This window comes from Lissotriton vulgaris, chromosome 10, assembly GCF_964263255.1.
Source record: "Lissotriton vulgaris chromosome 10, aLisVul1.2, whole genome shotgun sequence".
NCBI classification, from domain to species: Eukaryota; Metazoa; Chordata; class Amphibia; order Caudata; family Salamandridae; genus Lissotriton; species Lissotriton vulgaris.
Window position 1 is genome coordinate 1,155,830,490 of NC_141698.1, and position 20,248 is coordinate 1,155,850,737.

Genomic DNA, 20,248 nt, shown 5'->3' on the forward strand with positions numbered 1-20,248 from the left:
GCTACTGAAGCAATGAAATCCCTGCAGATCAGGAAAAATCCGCAAATTGTCAGGCCTCTTGATGGAGCAAGAATTTGCACATGAAGCGACTTGCTTGTACTCATGAACCTCGAATAACGTTAATAAAGTAACCAACTTGTTTGTTTTACTAATTTTGCATATTTTACATTTACACGGGGTGTCCGAGTGAAGCTTGCTAATGTGTTTTACTAATCCTAATACGCTTGCAGTTAACATGGCTGCTGCTACGCGAAGGTTTCTATTGCGCATGCATCTGTCATACTCGTGTGATATGACGTATTCGTTATTTGGAGGGAAGCTGTCGCTTCTGCGCACTAGGGCTAAGATGGCTGCTCTATGTTCTCACGTGCGAGAAGCTTGCACTGTTGCTTTTGCCGAGCTGTTAGTTTTGCCTAATCCTAATGCTATAGTTAAAATTAAGATAATGTGTATAGAGTAGAAATACATGGTATACAGTTTATTCAGTTATTCTGTGTTCTAAAACTGTTTTTTTCCATTTCATGTTACACTTTGAAAACTGTCCTGTCTCGTACTGTACTGTGACTGCGCGAGAATCGCAAGTCTCTGGAACATTGACCTTTGGACTGCAGCCAAGGAGCTGACTGACTAGAAGATGCTCCTGGGAACTTGGCCCTATGAACTCAAAATTATACAATGTATAAACAGTGTATTTTTCAATAGAACATCCATTGTTGGGTGGAATAAACCAGCATGAGAACCTGAATTTGATGGGCGGGAACGTAAATTTGAATAAGAGACGGCAAAGTTCTACAATTTGGTATGGTGTGATGACCTCTCCCCCTCTTTTGGCAAATCGAAATTGGGGATCCTTATACTTACAGCATTGGGGGGTGGTACACTGACCTGGAAAACAGTATAACTAGCCTAGGTTTAGCTAGAGAAATTGTCTGACTTGTCCGAGTAGCTGACCTGTCACTGACCCAACGCACTCAATAGGTGATTAAGAGCAGAGGGCTGCGGAGCACTCTGCCAGAAGATTCGCTGACCCAATCGGGGTTCTGGGAAGCTGAAGTGCTGATGAAGCGCTTTGCTGGTATATGCTGTAACCCAATCAGGGTTTTGACTGATTCCTTGCAGAGAGGGAGTAGCGCAGGCGTTGCAACTGAACTGCGGGTGCTGGTCTTAACCTTTGGTGGTCCGGTCCTGATCCAAATCTGGCTTATCCTGTCCGGATTCTGATCTGCACCTGCTGGCCTACTGCCAACGGAAACTTTCGGGGTTTCTGTCCTTTCAACTGACCCGTGGCCAGGGTTGGTCTTCACACCATTCTAGGTAAATATAAATCTGAGTGGGTATTTTTCATTATATTTCTGTGTGTCCTTTTCTTTACCTTCCTTAAATCGATGAAGCCTTGATTTTCATATGTTCCTTTTTCTTACCCTTCCCTTTCAATGATTAAATCGTCTTTATATTAATAGTGTGTTCCTTTTCTTACCTTCCCTATAGTCTTATGCTCAAATTGTTTTAGTTATTGCATATCACAATCCCTCTTTTACCCACCCTTTGATAACTTGCTTAAAGCGGTGTAATTTAGTAAGTTCCATTTGTTTACCTACCCTTAGACAAATTGTGCAAGTCTGTCTGAATTAAATAGCATGTTCCTTATTTTTACCTTCCCTTTACATTGCTAAATTATTGGCATAATATATATTTTGCATAGTTATACACCGTTTCTAATCTTGGTTATTGACAGTCTTGTTGCTTTTAATCTCTGGATCATGACTTATGATGAAATTTAGATAAAGAGTTTAAACTTTCCCGAGTCTGTGGTTATTATATGAGTGCATATGTTATTTGCTACCTATTATTCTAACTCCCTGATCCAATAGGTTATAGGTACCAGTGACAAGGATTGGTAAGTCATGGGTATAGGACCTAGTAGAATAAAATATCTGGTAGTAGAGCGAAGGTTACCTGATTAAGTAAATGTGGAAAGGATTATGGGCCCGGGTGAGTATGGTAAATTTGTAGTCGGGTGATGTGCGCAATATCAGCCAGTTTTCATCTGGTCTTTAACCAGGTGGATTCCTACCATGAACCAGTTTGAATGTATTTACAGGATTCATGGCTACACAGTATTTTTACTTCATGAACAATCGCTGTTCAAGTTAGAGTGCCCTCACTCTTACACCGGTCAAGGTATGTAAAAGCATCTACTGCGGCCCCCTGCGCTCAGAAACCCACCCACCCTGACAGACCACGCCTGGAACAGCTGCATCATTCTAGACTCCTCGCTCACCATGAACCGCCAGACCAACGATGTCGCCTCAACCTGCTTCAACTCCCTCCACATCCTCCGTAAGACCTTCAAGTGGATACCCTCCGAACGCAGAAAGACAGTCACCCACGCACTCAGCAGACTGCACTACAGTAACACCCTCTACGCCGGAATCAACAAAACCCTGCTACACAAGCTCCAATCTATCCATAACACCGCAGCCAGACTCGTCCTCGGAACCCCACGACACGAGCACATGACCCAGCACATACAAGACCTCCACTGCCTCCCCATCGAGAAGAGAGTAACATTCAAGCTTCTCACCTACGCCTACAAATCTCTCCACAACAGTGGACCCAAATACCTTAACGAGAGACTCCGTCCACATACCCAAAAGGAACCTCCGCTCCGTGGACCTTGCCCTGGCAGAGACGCCACGCATCCGCAGAACCGTCGGGGGAGCCTTCTCCTACATCACAGTAAAGACCTGGAATGAACTCCCAGTCAGCATCAGACACTCCCCAACTCTGCACACCTTCAGGAGACTCAAGACCTGGCTCCTCAACTAATCCGGAGCTGCACCCCCCGGCCCCTCAGCACCTTGAGACCCTCACTGGTGAATGCATGCTTGATAAACCCCTGATTGATTGATACACATAACCTCAAATGTAATTATTATTTTATAGGATGCTATATTTACCCATTTCACAAATTGAGCGACACTAGAAGACAGCAATGTCACCTTTACTGCAGTGTCTCCTAATGTCAGATGGAAATAGTTTCTAGTGATGGCATACTGTACTTTTCACACGTAGAGTGAGACCTAAGAACTAAGTATCATAAGCCAACCATCACAGAATGGGGCAAGGACAGACTCGGAGGCTGTCTTGCGCTGTTTTAGTCCAAACAAAAGTAGCCTGCTTAGCAAGGTGTCTAAATTCATGCCTTTAGTCCTGTAGCGTTCCATGTAGACTGAACTGGTCTATAAAATCCACAGGATTATAGTAAAAGAACAAGTATTTTGTCCCATTAATGGAATGTGTTTCACATGTGATTTATGAAAACTGATTGGCAAAACAAGTTAGTCAGAAAGAGAAACACCCTGCACTATGTGTGACCCAAGAGGTGTGGCCTTGATGAGTGAGATGCAAACATACCAACCTGAGGCACCTAAGACAATCACCAAGCAACCAAACCTGAAGCGCCAAAGACGATCACCAAGCAACCAAACCTGAAGCGCCAAAGACTGTCACCAATCAACCAAACCCGAGGCACTGAAGACAATCCCCGAGCAACCAACCCTGAAGCCCAGAAACAAGTCAACAGGTTTAAGAATATGACAAGACCAACAGACGTAGGAGTAACTTAGCAAAAAACTCAGCCTTTTGTGGCATTCTAAACCGGCATTTTAATTGGGTATGGACTGTTCTACTAGGGAACATGTTTCTAATACACTTACTTGGGAGTTGCAATCGATAAACCAAAGTGGCAGTAACATGTTAGTAACTTTGCCATCAGGTGTCTCGGTCTGCGATGTAATCAATCATTTCTCCAAAATGTATTGTGGATATGCAAGACTTACATCACATGTACAAACACTACAATTGCTCCCATGTGCGTTTTTTTACGGTGCAATTGTTTTCCCTTCTAAAACAATAATACTGCTTTAAAAAATGTTTCCATAGTTCATTTGCTAATTTAATTTATAATTTTCAAATCTCACTGTTACGAGATTCGAGACTGGTTTTATGTCACTGTTAGCACTAGATATAACCCAACCAGTTTGTTATGCGAGAGAACCCATGCACCCAAGAGACACCTCCGATCAGCCGACCTCTCTGGCCACCATCCCTCGCACCCAAGAAACACCTCCGATCAGCCGACCTCTCTGGCCACCATCCCTCGCACCCAAGAAACACCTCCGATCAGCCAACCTCTCTGGCCACCATCCCTCGCACCCAAGAGACACCTCCGATCAGCCGACCTCTCTGGCCACCATCCCACGCACCCCCGATCAGCCGACCTCTCTGGCCACCATCCCACGCACCCAAGAGACACCTCAGATCAGCCGGCATCTCTGGCCACCATCCCACGCACCCCTCTCTGGCCACCATCTCTCGCACCCAAGAGACACCTCCGATCAGCCGACCTAGCTTCACTAGTGACAACACACTTAATGAGTTGCAGAGTAAACGCACTTGGACAAAGTAGGGGCCCTTGGCTTGCATGGGACAATCTTTACGAGGTAATTTCATCTTTGATTAATACAAACTGTACAAGTTGATACAAAGTGCAAGGAAGACGTGTACGTGGCTCTAAAATTCTTTTTTTTTTAAGTTCAAAATAAGCTTTATTGAAAGTTTTGAAAAAGTCAGATAAACAATTTAAATACACGAATGCATAAAATTGATACAGAAAGAATAAATGAAACATGAGAACAAGAATAAAAAATCCAAAATAGATAAGAAAAAACAGTTCATATGAGATAAATACAAAAGGTTAAAAAGAAAAATACCAGCTAGGAGATAAAGAGTAATACAATACTATGAAATATAATATTAAACAACATAGCAATTTTGTGAATATTATGAAAAAGAGAAAAAAAATAAAAAAAGACAATATAAGAAAAGGAACTCAAGGAGGTTTAGCAACTTCTTGTTGAAAGGGAGATTTAGGCAGAGAGCGAAGGGCACAAGAATCAAAAAATGAAGTAACCGGATCCCTCAAAAAATGAAGTAACCGGATCCCGGCTCTAAAATTCTTAAACCTTAATATTGTTATGTTTTTAATTACTGTTAATTCACTTTTAATGTAAAAAATAAACTGCGAGTCAACCTCCCGATACAGAGCCATCTCCTGATGCTGCTCACTTCCACCACTAACCCCCCCCCCCTCCCGGGAGCTCCCTTCCCTCTACTGATGCAGCTCACTCCCACCACTGACATTTCCCCCCGCTGCAGCTCACTCCCACCACTGACATTTCCCCGCTGCAGCTCACTCCCACCACTGACATTTCCCCGCTGCAGCTCACTCCCACCACTGACATTTCCCCCCGCTGCAGCTCACTCCCACCACTGACATCCCCCCCGCTGAAGCTCACTCCCACCACTGACATCCCCCCGCTGCAGCTCACTCCCACCACTGACATCCCCCCGCTGCAGCTCACTCCCACCACTGACATCCCCCCCGCTGCAGCTCACTCCCACCACTGACATCCCCCCGCTGCAGCTCACTCCCACCACTGACATCCCCCCGCTGCAGCTCACTCCCACCACTGACATTTCCCCCCGCTGCAGCTCATTCCCACCACTGACATCCCCCCGCTGCAGCTCACTCCCACCACTGACATCCCCCCGCTGAAGCTCACTCCCACCACTGGCATCCCCCCCGCTGAAGCTCACTCCCACCACTGACATTTCCCCATGCTGCAGCTCACTCCCACCACTGACATTTCCCCCCGCTGCAGCTCACTCCCACCACTGACATCCCCCGCTGCAGCTCACTAAACACCACTGACATCCCCCCGCTGCAGCTCACTAAACACCACTGACATCCCCCCGCTGCAGCTCACTAAACACCACTGACATTTCCCCTGCTGAAGCTCACTCCCACCACTGACATCCCCCCCGCTGCAACTCACTCCCACCACTGACATTTCCCCCCGCTTAAGCTCACTCCCACCACTGACATCCCCCCGCTGCAGCTTACTCCCACCACTGACATCCCCCCGCTACAGCTCACTCCCACCACTGACATCCCCCCCGCTGCAGCTCACTCCCACCACTGACATCCCCCCGCTGCAGCTCACTCCCACCACTGACATCCCCCCGCTACAACTCACTCCCACCACTGACATCCCCCCGCTGCAGCTCACTCCCACCACTGACATTTCCCCGCTGCAGCTCACTCCCACCACTGACATTTCCCCGCTGCAGCTCACTCCCACCACTGACATTTCCCCCCGCTGCAGCTCACTCCCACCACTGACATTTCCCCCCGCTGCAGCTCACTCCCACCACTGACATTTCCCCCCGCTGCAGCTCACTCCCACCACTGACATTTCCCCATGCTGCAGCTCACTCCCACCACTGACATTTCCCCATGCTGCAGCTCACTCCCACCACTGACATTTCCCCCCGCTGCAGCTCACTCCCACCACTGACATCCCCCGCTGCAGCTCACTCCCACCACTGACATTTCCCCGCTGCAGCTCACTCCCACCACTGACATTTCCCCCCGCTGCAGCTCACTCCCACCACTGACATTTCCCCGCTGCAGCTCACTCCCACCACTGACATTTCCCCCCGCTGCAGCTCACTCCCACCACTGACATTTCCCCCCGCTGCAGCTCACTCCCACCACTGACATTTCCCCATGCTGCAGCTCACTCCCACCACTGACATTTCCCCATGCTGCAGCTCACTCCCACCACTGACATTTCCCCCCGCTGCAGCTCACTCCCACCACTGACATCCCCCGCTGCAGCTCACTAAACACCACTGACATCCCCCCGCTGCAGCTCACTCCCACCACTGACATCCCCCCGCTGAAGCTCACTCCCACCACTGACACCCCCCCGCTGAAGCTCACTCCCACCACTGACATCCCCCCGCTGAAGCTCACTCCCACCACTGACATTTCCCCCCCGCTGAAGCTCACTCCCACCACTGACATCCCCCCGCTGCAGCTCACTAAACACCACTGACATCCCCCCGCTGCAGCTCACTAAACACCACTGACATTTCCCCACGCTGCAGCTCACTCCCACCACTGACATCCCCCCGCTGCAGCTCACTCCCACCACTGACATCCCCCCGCTGAAGCTCACTCCCACCACTGACACCCCCCCGCTGAAGCTCACTCCCACCACTGACATCCCCCCGCTGAAGCTCACTCCCACCACTGACATCCCCCCCGCTGAAGCTCACTCCCACCACTGACATTTCCCCCCCGCTGAAGCTCACTCCCACCACTGACATTTCCCCCGCTGAAGCTCACTCTCACCACTGACATTTCCCCCGCTGCAGCTCACTCCCACCACTGACATCCCTCCCGCTGCAACTCACTCCCACCACTGACATCCCCCGCTGCAACTCACTCCCACCACTGACATCCCCCCCGCTGCAACTCACTCCCACCACTGACATCCCCCCGCTGCAGCTCACTCCCACCACTGACATTTCCCCTGTTGAAGCTCACTCCCACCACTGACATTTCCCCTGCTGAAGCTCACTCCCACCACTGACATCCCCCCGCTACAGCTCACTCCCACCACTGACATCCCCCCGCTACAGCTCACTCCCACCACTGACATCCCCCCGCCACAGCTCACTCCCACCACTGACATCCCCCCCGCTGCAACTCACTCCCACCACTGACATCCCCCCGCTGCAGCTCACTCCCACCACTGACATCCCCCCGCTGAAGCTCACTCCCACCACTGACACCCCCCCGCTGAAGCTCACTCCCACCACTGACATCCCCCCGCTGAAGCTCACTCCCACCACTGACATCCCCCCCGCTGAAGCTCACTCCCACCACTGACATTTCCCCCCCGCTGAAGCTCACTCCCACCACTGACATTTCCCCCGCTGAAGCTCACTCTCACCACTGACATTTCCCCCGCTGCAGCTCACTCCCACCACTGACATCCCTCCCGCTGCAACTCACTCCCACCACTGACATCCCCCGCTGCAACTCACTCCCACCACTGACATCCCCCCCGCTGCAACTCACTCCCACCACTGACATCCCCCCGCTGCAGCTCACTCCCACCACTGACATTTCCCCTGTTGAAGCTCACTCCCACCACTGACATTTCCCCTGCTGAAGCTCACTCCCACCACTGACATCCCCCCGCTACAGCTCACTCCCACCACTGACATCCCCCCGCTACAGCTCACTCCCACCACTGACATCCCCCCGCCACAGCTCACTCCCACCACTGACATCCCCCCCGCTGCAACTCACTCCCACCACTGACATCCCCCCGCTACAGCTCACTCCCACCACTGACATCCCCCCCGCTGCAACTCACTCCCACCACTGACATCCCCCCGCTGCAGCTTACTCCCACCACTGACATCCCCCCGCTACAGCTCACTCCCACCACTGACATCCCCCCCGCTGCAGCTCACTCCCACCACTGACATCCCCCCGCTGCAGCTCACTCCCACCACTGACATCCCCCCGCTACAGCTCACTCCCACCACTGACATCCCCCCCGCTGCAACTCACTCCCACCACTGACATCCCCCCGCTGCAGCTCACTCCCACCACTGACATTTCCCCCCCGCTGAAGCTCACTCCCACCACTAACATTTCCCCCCGCTGAAGCTCACTCCCACCACTGACATTTGCCCCGCTGAAGCTCACTCCCACCACTGACATCCCCCCGCTGCAGCTCACTCCCACCACTGACATCCCCCCGCTACAGCTCACTCCCACCACTGACATCCCCCCGCTACAGCTCACTCCCACCACTGACATCCCCCCCGCTGCAACTCACTCCCACCACTGACATTTCCCCCCGCTTAAGCTCACTCCCACCACTGACATCCCCCCGCTGCAGCTCACTCCCACCACTGACATTTCCCCTGCTGAAGCTCACTCCCACCACTGACATCCCCCCGCTGTAGCTCACTCCCACCACTGACATCCCCCCGCTGCAGCTCACACCCACCACTGACATCCCCCCGCTGCAGCTCACTCCCACCACTGATATCCCCCCGCTACAGCTCACTCCCACCACTGACATCCCCCCCGCTGCAACTCACTCCCACCACTGACATCCCCCCGCTGCAGCTTACTCCCACCACTGACATCCCCCCGCTACAGCTCACTCCCACCACTGACATCCCCCCGCTGCAACTCACTCCCACCACTGACATTTCCCCCCGCTGAAGTTCACTCCCACCACTGACATTTCCCCCCGCTGAAGTTCACTCCCACCACTGACATTTACCCTGCTAAAGCTCACTCCCACCACTGACATATCCCCCGCTGAAGCGCACTCTCACCACTGACATTTCCCCCGCTGAAGCTCACTCCCACCACTGACATTTCCCCCCGCTTAAGCTCACTCCAACCACTGACATTTCTCACCCGCTTAAGCTCACTCCCACCACTGACATCCCTCCCGCTGCAGCTCACTCCCACCACTTCTCCATCAGCAGTAACACCGCACACATGCCCTCCCCACCATGAAGGAACAGTAGCAAGGTCACAGAGGAACACCTCTGTGCTACCCTCGTCCACAAGCCCCCCTCTGCCACGGCCGACGTCAACTTTGCAGCCACAGAACTACACCGCTGGATCTCCAGCTGCGCAGACAAGCTTGCTCCCCTCCGATGCCCCAACAGACAACGCCCTCTGAAGGCCGCTTGGTGCACCACCAACCTCCAAGCAGCCACACGCTCCTGCAGACGCCTCGAAAAACGATGGAGAAACAGCAAAACAACCGAAGACCAGTCAACCTAAAAGCACGCCATGACCGAATACCACCAACTCCTAAGACCCACCAAGAGGACCTTCATCAGGAACAAACTCCTCACCAACGCTAGCAACTCAAAGGAACTCTTCAACATCATCCAGCAGTTCACCAAACTCCCCCAGGGTAGCCACGGACAGCACACCGTCCCAGGACCTCTGCAACAAGCTCAGCTCCTACTTCCACCTAAAGATCAAGACCCTCTACAACTTCAGCGAACAGAAACCACCCTCCCCTCCAGCAATGACAGCTAGCCCACTATCAACACATGGAAACTGTTCACCACCGAAAAAACCACTGAGAACATGAAAAGCACCCACTAAGAAGCCCCCACGAACCCCTGCCCACCGCACATCTTCCACAGAGCCGCCATTGCGCCCCAACTATGCTGCACCATCAAACCCTCCTTCAAATACGGTATCTTCCCGACTGGAAGCGGGCCGAGGTCAAGCTTCTCCTCAAGAAACCCTCGGCTGACCCAACAGGGCTGAAAAACTACTGGCCCATCTCTTGTTCCCTTCGCAGCCAAGGTCACCAAGAAATTTGTCAACGCCCAGCTAACCATCTTCATTGAAGAGAACGCCATACTAGACACCTCCGAGTTCGCATTCTGCAGCAACCACAGCACAGAGACTGCCCTCCTAGCCGCCACCAACGCATACGCATTCTACTCGACCAGGGACACACTGCGGCCCTCATCCTGCTAGATCTCTCCGCTGCCTTCGACACGGTCTCCCACCGCACACTTGCAACCAGACCCCACGACTCTGGCATACAAGGACTCGTCCTCGACTGGATTTGCTCCGTTCTCACCAGCACAACCCAATGGATCAGACTCCCTCCTTTCCTCTCCGAACGCTGAGATCAACTGCGAAGTACCCCAAGGATCCTCAGCACCACGCTCCTCAACATCTACATGGTCCCCGTCAGACAGCATGGACTCAGCATAGTATCCTACGCCAAAGACACCCAGCTCATCCTCTCCCTCACGATGAACCCCGAAGACACCAATCTCAGCTTCCAGGAAGGCATGAGAGACGTAGCCGCCTGGATGAAAAAAACAGCTGCCTGAAGCTCAACTAGAAGACAGAGGTCTTCGTCCTTGGACCCTCCCTCACCAAGCGGGACAGCTTCTGGTGGCCCTCCGCCCTCGGAAACCCACCCACCCAAACGGACCACGCCCGGAAACTCTACATCATTCTAGATTCCTCTCTCACCATGGCTCGCAAGGTCAACAACGCCACCTCCGCCTATGTCAACTCCCTCTGCAAGACCTTCAAGTGGATCCCACCCGTAGCCAGAAAATACGCCAGCCACGCACCCATAACCAGCAGATTGGACTACGGTAACGCCCTCTACGCCGGAACAAACAGAACCCTGCCACACAAGCTCCAAACCATCCAGAACACCACAACCAGACTCGTCCTTGGAGCACCCACGACACAAGCACACGACCCAACACCCACCAGACTCTTCCTCGGAGCACCCACGACACAAGCACACGACCCAACACCCACCAGACTCTTCCTCGGAGCCCCACGACACAAGCGCACGTCCCAACACCCACCAGGCTCGTCCTCGGAGCCCCATGACACAAGCGCACGACCCAACACCCACCAGGCTCGTCCTCGGAGCCCCGCGACACAAGTGCACGACCCAGCACCTACCAAGCTCGTCCTCGGAGCCCCACACAGCGCACGACCCAGCACCTACCAAGCTTGTCCTCGGAGCCCCACGACACGAGTGCACGACTCAACACCTACCAGACTCTTCCTCGGAGCCCCACGACACAAGCGCACGACCCAACACCTACCAGACTCGTCCTCGGAGCCCCACGACAAGAGTGCACGACCCAACACCTACCAGACTCGTCCTCGGAGCCCCACGACAAGAGTGCACGACCCAACACCTACCAGACTCTTCCTCTGAGCCCCACGACACAAGCGCACGACCCAGCACCTACCAGACTCGTCCTCTGAGCCCCACAACAAGAGTGCACGACCCAACACCTACCAGACTCGTCCTCGGAGCCCCACGACAAGAGTGCACGACCCAACACCTACCAGACTCGTCCTCAGAGCTCCACGACAAGAGTGCACGACCCAACACCTACCAGACTCTTCCACGGAGCCCCACAACAAGAGTGCACGACCCAACACCTACCAGACTCGTCCTCGGAGCCCCACGACAAGAGTGCACGACCCAACACCTACCAGACTCGTCCTCGGAGCCCCACGACAAGAGTGCACGACCCAACACCTACCAGACTCTTCCACGGAGCCCCACAACAAGAGTGCACGACCCAACACCTACCAGACTCGTCCTCGGAGCCCCACGACAAGAGTGCACGACCCAACACCTACCAGACTCTTCCTCGGAGCCCCACGACACAAGCGCACGACCCAGCACCTACCAGACTCGTTCTCGGAGCCCCACGACACAAGTGCAGGACCCCGCACCTGCAAGACCGCCACTAGCACCATGACGAGGAGAGAGTAACCTTCAAGCTACTCACCCACACCTACCAATCCCTCCAACATCAGACCCAAATACCTCAACGAAAGAATCTCACTCCTAATACTGAACCCCCCCTTGCAGCTCACCCCCACCACTGACACCCCCAGGAGCTCCCTACCCACCTCCCGTCCCCTGCCAAAGACACCTGCACCCACCCATGCATCGCACATACAAAACTACAAGTCCCAGAATGCACCGTGTGAGCGAGTACAAAACGATCCAGGCTGCCCCCCCACCCCCTGCGGACCTCAGTCCTACCCATGACACTCCCAGGAGCTCCCTACCCAGCCCGGCCAATGACCTGCACCCACGCATGAGATGACATACAAAACTACAAGTTCCAGAATGCACCGGGACGGTAGCAGAGGCCTGCTTTAAAAAGCCCCGGGGTCGTGGCAGCCCCGCCCCCTTCCCCTCCCCCGGGGCCCCTCTCACCGGCAGGGCTCGCGCTCCGTCTCGGGGGAGGGGGCTCCGGTCTCTAGCTCTGTCCAGCACAGCTCGGCGCCATCACAGCCCGCGGGCAGCGTCCATCCGGGTCACTGGGGGGCTCGCGCCGTCTGCGTCAGGGGGGCTCGCGCTCAGCGTCCTCAGCTGCAGCGAAGGCTCTGGCAACAGCAGCGGCTCGCGCCCTCTGCGTCGGGGCGGCTCGCGCACAGTACGTCCAGCGGCGGCGGCTCGCGCTCAGCGTCCTCAGCTGCAGCGAAGGCTCACAGCGGCTCGCGCACAGTACGTCCAGCGGCGGCGGCTCGCGCTCAGCGTCCTCAGCTGCAGCGAAGGCTCGCGCACAGTACGTCCAGGCGGCGTCGGTGTCTCGAGCTCCGCGTCCTACCCAGCAGCTGCAGCGAAGACTGACAACAGCAGAGGCCGAGCGCGGAAACAGAGGAGGGTCCGTGAGCCGTGACGTCAGGCTGACCTGCGGGGCGTAGACACTGACGAAGGACCAGAGACAGTCACGGTGACGCGCGGCTGCGGCGACGCTCACAGGCGTCATAGAAACAGAAGTAGGACGAGTCCTGCGTCCCAGCAGCAGTGACGTCAGACGTGCGCGTGAAGACGTTGGAATGGACACATGCAGGAGCATGGGGGCCACTGCAGCGCCCCCTGGAGCCCCACAGGCACTCTGCACCTCCAGTGTCTGCACTTAACATGGCCTCCCTGGCTCTGTTTGCCTTCATTATCAGTCAGGGCTCCTTAGGGAACTGGACACATTTAAAGCGTTCCCTCTAACATTCACTGTTTGAAGTATTTACTGACAAGGGTTTTAATAACCAGCTTTTGGTGGTCACCCATCATGTCAACCATGTAAAACCATAACACCTGATTCCTTCAGCCAATAATAATGCCCACAGCAGTATATAACAGGGCTGCATCCTCTGCTAGTCCTCTGTGATGTGTAGTGTCCTGGGGCGCCGGGTAGCAGTCCAGTCTAACTGCGCCAACCGGGGCACGCCAGCGTTGACGCGTGACGTCACGCGCACTGGAAATAAATAAAGGAGGCGTGGCCGACAGAGTCAGTCGGGACCACGCGGAATCACAGTGCGGTGTCCTGTGTCTAATTTATGCGGCGGCGCCGCGTAAGCATGCGCGAGCGCATCACACTGCCGACGACGGCTAAAAGAACCCATGGTGTGCCCTGACACCCCCGCCCCCACCGCTAAAACCACCCTCAATGTACCGGCCCTCATGAGCCCCTGGAGATCGCACTGGCAGTACACCAGCAGAGGGAGTGTCTCCAGTTGAGTGGTGCCGGCAAGAGTTGACCCCCAGAGCCTCTGCTAAGGCCTGAATGAGGAAGAGGTGTGGCGTGAAGCACAAAGACGAACCCCACCGCGCCGAAGAACGTACCCACGTCCTGGTACCCCATGAACCTGCATCAGCATACAGGTCAGAGTGACCGAACTATCGTCCAGTGAGGAGGGGAAAGAGTACGCTGGCCCACAACCGAAAACCACACGAGCCTGCGGCAAAGCACAAGTCTGTGCAGCCAGACGGACGATCAGTGGAAGAAGAGGGAAAGAAGGCCGACTATAGAGGAGCCCCCAACACCATTTTGACACCTGGGACAACCCCGTTAGGTGCACCAAAGAAGCGGCTGCGCACGTGCCTCAAAGAGGGTTTACACACATATCAAAATGGCGTCAATTCCCGCCATAGAACCGTTCATAGTTGACGGGGCCCCGTCATCCCTAGCCCCACGATGGAAAGATTGGACAGATCGCCTGCAGATCTATTTTGAAGGGGCGGGCACCGCCAGGGAAAGACACAGAGCCCTGCTCCCCCATCTCGGAGGTAAAGATATCCACAGAATCTATAAAACGCTAGTGGAAGCCACACCAAAAACATACCTCACCCTCCTCAACGCTTTGAACGCGCACTTAGAACCTATGGCGAGCAAAGACTATGAGAGATTCATTTTCCGTCAAGCTAAGCAGGAGGCTGAGGAATCACTGGACGCATTCCACAGGAGATTGAAGGAGCTGGCCAGCACGTGTGGATTCCCCGACGAGCAGGAAGAAATTCGAGGGCAGATAATCTAAGGGTGTTACTCTTCCAAACTTAGGGTCACCATCCTCCAGGAAAACGGCAAGCCGCTAGCGGACATCCTCAAGCTGGGGAGCTCCAAAGAACTGTCGCAGGCCAGAGCATCCCACATGGAAGCAGCCCTTCCCAGCTCCATCAAAAAGGAGCAGGTCAACATGGCGGAGAAAGCGCACGTCGTGCGGCCAAAAGCGCGCCAATACGCGAACAGGAAACAGCAGGACAAGCGCAAGGAGTGTGGATACTGCGGGGGCCAGCCCCACCGCATGCAGGACTGCCCGGCAAAAGGGAAGAAGTGCAGCGCATGTGGGTGGATGAACCACTTTGCAGCGGTATGCAGATCGACGAAAGACGAAAGCCAAGAGGGAAGCGGCACATTCTGTGGTGGAAGAACGTGACAGCGAAGATATGGACGACGACACAAGTGATTACCCGGTCCACTACGTATTCACAATCGACCAGCCACAACGGAAAAAGCTACGCCTCCCTAAATGCTGCATCAAGATCCATCAGCAAGAAGTGAGAGCCACCATTGACACAGGAGCATCCATTGAGCTGATGGCCGCCAATGTGTACAACCAGCTAAGTGCCCGGCCTCCCCTACGCGAAGCCAGAATCAGAGTGTTTGCGTACGGACAGAAGACGCCTATTCCACTCATAGGATGTTTCAAGACAGAGCTACAGCACCAAGAGCTGAAAGTACCCACCACTGTATATGTCACCAAAGAGGGCAGTGGCATGCTAATCAGTGGGCAGTCAGCAGAAGAATTGAAGCTAATATCGTTCGCCATGGCTGTGCTAGAAGAAGAACTAGACACCATCATGGAAGAGTTTGGCGAAGTATTCAAAGGTATCGGATGCCTGAAAGAGAAGGAAGTCTCCCTCCATATCGACCCATCGGTCCAACCTGTGGCACTGAGGCATAGGCGCATTGCATTCCACTTGAGAACAAGCATTGGAAATGTAATAGGTGTTGCATTAGAAAAGTTGGAGCTATTGGTCTTGTAAATGACAAATATTTTATTTATGTGTTGGTTTTTAAAATAGCTAAATTGATAGCTTTGTCATTTACAATGCCAATAGTTATAACTTTCACGAATATGACGCCTATAGCATTTGTAATGCAACATGTTTTGTATGTACGTGACTTAGATGGCAGCTCTGGTCGTTAGGCCACATCTCTAGAGAGATGTACGAAGTACTGAGGAAGACAAGATAAACTGCACTTCAATAATGATGTCGAAATTAAGTTAGTACCTCTTTGATCGTTTTACTGCAAAATTGTGAAAATTATGAGACTCTAGTTCAGAACAGTTCGAATTTAGCTGTAGGACAAGGCAACCCAAGAAGTGCCAGTTGTTGTGGTGGCGAGTGATGCTGTAGCGTTCAGTGATGCTGTGGTAGCGCATAGTGATGTGGTGGGTGGGTGTGTGTGGAGGTATGGGGGTAGGGGGTGTGGGTGTGTTGGGTGTGTTTGGGGTGTGTGTGTGTGTGGGGGTGGGGTGGGTATGTGGGGGGTGAGTGCGGTTGTGTGAGTGGGGGTTGTGTGTGGGGGTTGTGTGTGTGTGGGATTGTGTTTGTGGGGGGTTGTGTGTGTGGGGTTGTGTGTGTGGGTGTGTGTGTGGGGGGGTGGGTGTGTGTGGGGGGTTGTGTGTGTGTGTGTGTGGGATGGGGGTGTGGGTTTGTGGTATTGGGTTCTTCAGGCCTACATATTCCGCAAAACCCGCTACACCATAAAACAGACGTTGGCACGGAAACTGGAAATGCAAAAGACAAGTTTATTAGGACCCCATGGGGTGGTGGTACATTCCTACAGCACCCTTCGGTAATGCAAGAAGTATCACACCGAACATCGATGTGAGACCTCTTTTATACAGTTTTACAGTAATAAAAAGAGTAGGCGGAACACATTTGCTCAGTTTAGGTACATATAAGGGCATTTTTGGAACACAGCCAGCTTATGGGAGGAGTTACAACACCACTTGTCAGTTTGGAGAACATTCCTAAGCGATGACTGTCCACTAGTACAGAGGGTTTAACTGTGCATGTGCGAGCTTGACCAGTACTAAAAATAGCCTGTTGCTGGGCAAGTTTAAGTGGTCAGTGGTACAGAGAAAGGACAAAAGGGCATGCTGACCACGAGGCAACGCGTTCATATAAAATGGACGCCAGTGTTTCCAAAATGGCTTCCGAATACCATAGTCAAGTTAAGGGGAAATTTGTGTAGCAAAGCTTAACGCTAACCCGATCACCGTCAAATTACAACAGGTTGTGTGTGGGGGGTTGTGTGTAGGGTGCTGTGGGTGTGTGTGGGGTTGTGGGGAGACCCCCCAGATGTGGCCATGGCTAATAGGGGATAATGGTTCTCGACAAAAGAGGTTGAAACTGTTTTGAGTGGGACTGTGCAGGGGAAGCATGCTAGCTCAAATTTTAGTTAGGCCAAAGGAACCTTTTTTTATATAGAAAGTGTTAAATGGTCTATTCACAATTGTTAGACGGACCGGGAGGGTCGGCCGAGGACAAGGGGAGAGGTCTCCAGGGAGAGCCGTCTCCAGCGATCGTACAGACAAGTAACTTCCCCCCCACAGATGGACACCACACAAAGATAAGGTTTAACGTTCTTTATCAGCAATCTTTAGGTACGATAGGATGGTACAAGAAGGTCAGGACTCAGGGGTCCCCTTGATTCTAGTCTCTTAGATGGGAAAGGGGGTAGCGGGACAGTCTTGTTACCAATCTGGTAGATGCGATGATATGATGGATAGCTCACAATCCTCGAGCTCGGCGTTCTTAGGTGGACGGGCCGCGGCAGCGCCGGCAGGTCCCGAGATGATCGTAGGTAGCGACGGTCCGCGGCGGCGCCAGCAGGTCCCGGTGAAGGTGGTAGTTGCAACGGTCCGCGGCAGCGCCAGCAGGTCCCGACGTGGATGAAGGATGCAGTAGGTTGCGGCAGCGCCAGCAGGCAGGACAATAGTTCACAAGGCAGGGCTACGGCAGCGCCAGTAGTCCGTCAAGGATGAGTTCGTCACGGTGTCTCTCGACTCCAGGATACAACTGCCTTCCTGCTCTGAAGCTGCCCCAGTTATAGGTCTGGTGCCCTTTGATGTCCGGACCCTCGCACTTGGAGGTCGGGAGGTCCGGGATGAGGGAGTCCAGACACCCAGCAGGGGGGGTGGAGCCAGCGCCCGGGGGAGCTGGGGGGCGATCGGCACCTGGCGGGGGAGAGCCATCGACACTTCTTTCTCCCATTGACCTGCCAAGTGGTCCGTTCACCTCCTGGGTGGATGGTGGTGCCGGGATGTCGGGGCCTGGTCAGGCCCAGGGTTAGGGTCGAGCTGAGGCCACGTGGCCTCGTGGTGCAGTGTCCAAGATGGCGGCCGGGCCGGGCGATGAAGCTGGTAGTGGCTCGGCCCCATGATACGGAGATGTCCGGGGTCAGGAGTCCCGTAGGGGACGGGGTGCGGGTCGCTTCCGTGGGTAACACCTGGAGGGCCGGGGCTCGGGCCCTGTCATGCGGGGAGGGAGCAAGCCCTTCACGTGGCCTGTCCAACAACAATTATTGGGTTTCATATTTCGGGAGCTTTTTGATTTTCTTCTGCTTACGATTTTGTTTTGCATAATGCTTTCGCCGGGAGACTGGTTCGATCAAAAACAGTCGTGTAGTAGCTGTGCAATGGCGTATGAACTGCAGCTACATGCACGCCGCTAGCAATATTCACTGAGTACGTGAAGAAACTGCATGGAAATTACTCGCATCACTTTTGCACCCACCAGCAAGCCTTGAGCAAATATTCACATGGACAGACAACCCGGAGCACACTTCGAGTAATAATCCAAATTGTCATGAATGAAATACGCATATTTCACACGCACACAATTTTGCAGTTTTGCCCACCCCTAAAGTTAACCCCATGGGAGATCAGCAGTCAGTCTAGAGCTCTACTGGTCTGTGAGATCCCAAAAACCTTTCTCATGTTTCATACATCCCAAGTCGAGGTCTCTGTACTATCAGCAATTTGGCAATCGAGTACTCTGTAGAATACTTGCTGCGTCGAATATCGCCCGGCGGTGCAATGTTTTAACGTGGGTGTCATGGCCCTCGAAGCACCTTGGAGGAAGCAGCATGCGCTTAAGGAAAAGAAACAGGAAGGAGGGTAGATTAATGCAAACAAATGACCTGAGTACGCACCAGGTCCTTTTTCTGGGACGAGAATGGATGAGCTGGGGCCGCAACCCTGGAATCGGTCGCAACCTAATCTTCAAAACTGCGCACTTTTATATCAAAGTAAGTACAAACCTTGCAAACGCAGACCTGCTGTCCTCAAAATAATTACTCTGCAAACGCTTTCAGTGATGGTAATAAAGGGACTGTGTTACATATCAAACCCTGGCCTGGTAGGGTGGAAGAGCAGAGGTGACGTGAAGAAATATGCTGACACCCAAGCCTGCACTGCATCATTGACCTATGGAACGACTTACAGAATTTCTTCAAATTGCGAGTTTCAGGATCTTCACACTTTTTTATTTTTACTTTGACATTGAGAAATAAAAACGTACAAGGATAAATGAAACAGAAATTAAGGACTAAGTTACCTGTTGGGGCCAGACCTTAGCTTCTGATAAAAATGGAAGAAACAAGTTAAATAAGGAGACACAGCCTGGCGGCCGTGAAACTGAAATCACGGCCGGCCGGCCGTGAAAGCCTTTGATGCAGCAGGGGGTGGAGCGGGAAGAGCTGCTGGCGGCACAAGTTAAATAAGGAGACACGGCCTGGCGGCCGTGAAACTGAAAGCACAGCCGGACTGACGTGAAAGCCTTTGATGCAGCAGGGGGTGGAGCGGGAAGAGCTGCTGGCGGCACCAAGCTGGGCAACAGATGGCTGGCGATTTCATGCTGTGCACGCGCATTTTAACTCATTGCGCTTGCGCATTGAGCTAAAAGCGCACATGCACTGCATCAAATCGCCAGTCTAGTTAAAGTCTGTTTAAGCCCCTATAGTGTCGCAAGCTCAATGCGTATGCGCATTGACAGGCGAGACCTAAAAAAAGTCAAAGAAGAACTAGAGACGTTAGAAAAGCAAGGTATCATCGAGAAGGTCAGCGGGCCCACCCCGTGGGTGTCCCTGATCGTGGTAGCCCACAAGCCGAAGCAGCCTGGGCAAGTTCGTATCTGCGTGGATATGCGCCTCCCTAACGCAGCATTGAAGAGGGAACGACACCTGACCCCCACCATAGACGACATCCTGGCAGAGTTGAACGGCGCAAGATGGTTCTCGAAGATGGACCTTCGCTCCGGTTATCATCAACTACCACTCTACCCTGATTCCCACTACCTAACCACCTTCTCCACGCACATAGGCCTCAGACGATACCGGCGCCTAAATTTCGGAATCTCAAGTGCCGCGGAGGTATTTCAGAATACCATCCGAGAAGTCTTCAGTGGAC

The 20,248-nt window shown here is 53.3% G+C and overlaps 1 protein-coding gene across 2 annotated transcripts in view; it reads right to left on the reverse strand.

Annotated features, from left to right (window-relative positions):
• The window catches only part of FAM13B (family with sequence similarity 13 member B), a 476,175-nt gene extending 463,059 nt beyond the window's left edge, over positions 1 to 13,116 (reverse strand). For both annotated transcript variants that reach the window (XM_086942255.1, XM_086942256.1), the window contains exons 1-2: positions 12,978 to 13,116; positions 12,702 to 12,911 (exon numbers count right to left, since the gene is read on the reverse strand). The gene's annotated coding sequence lies outside the window, so the exon portion shown is untranslated. The remainder of the gene's footprint in view (positions 1 to 12,701; positions 12,912 to 12,977) is intronic.
• Between the last annotated feature and the right edge of the window lie 7,132 nt (positions 13,117 to 20,248).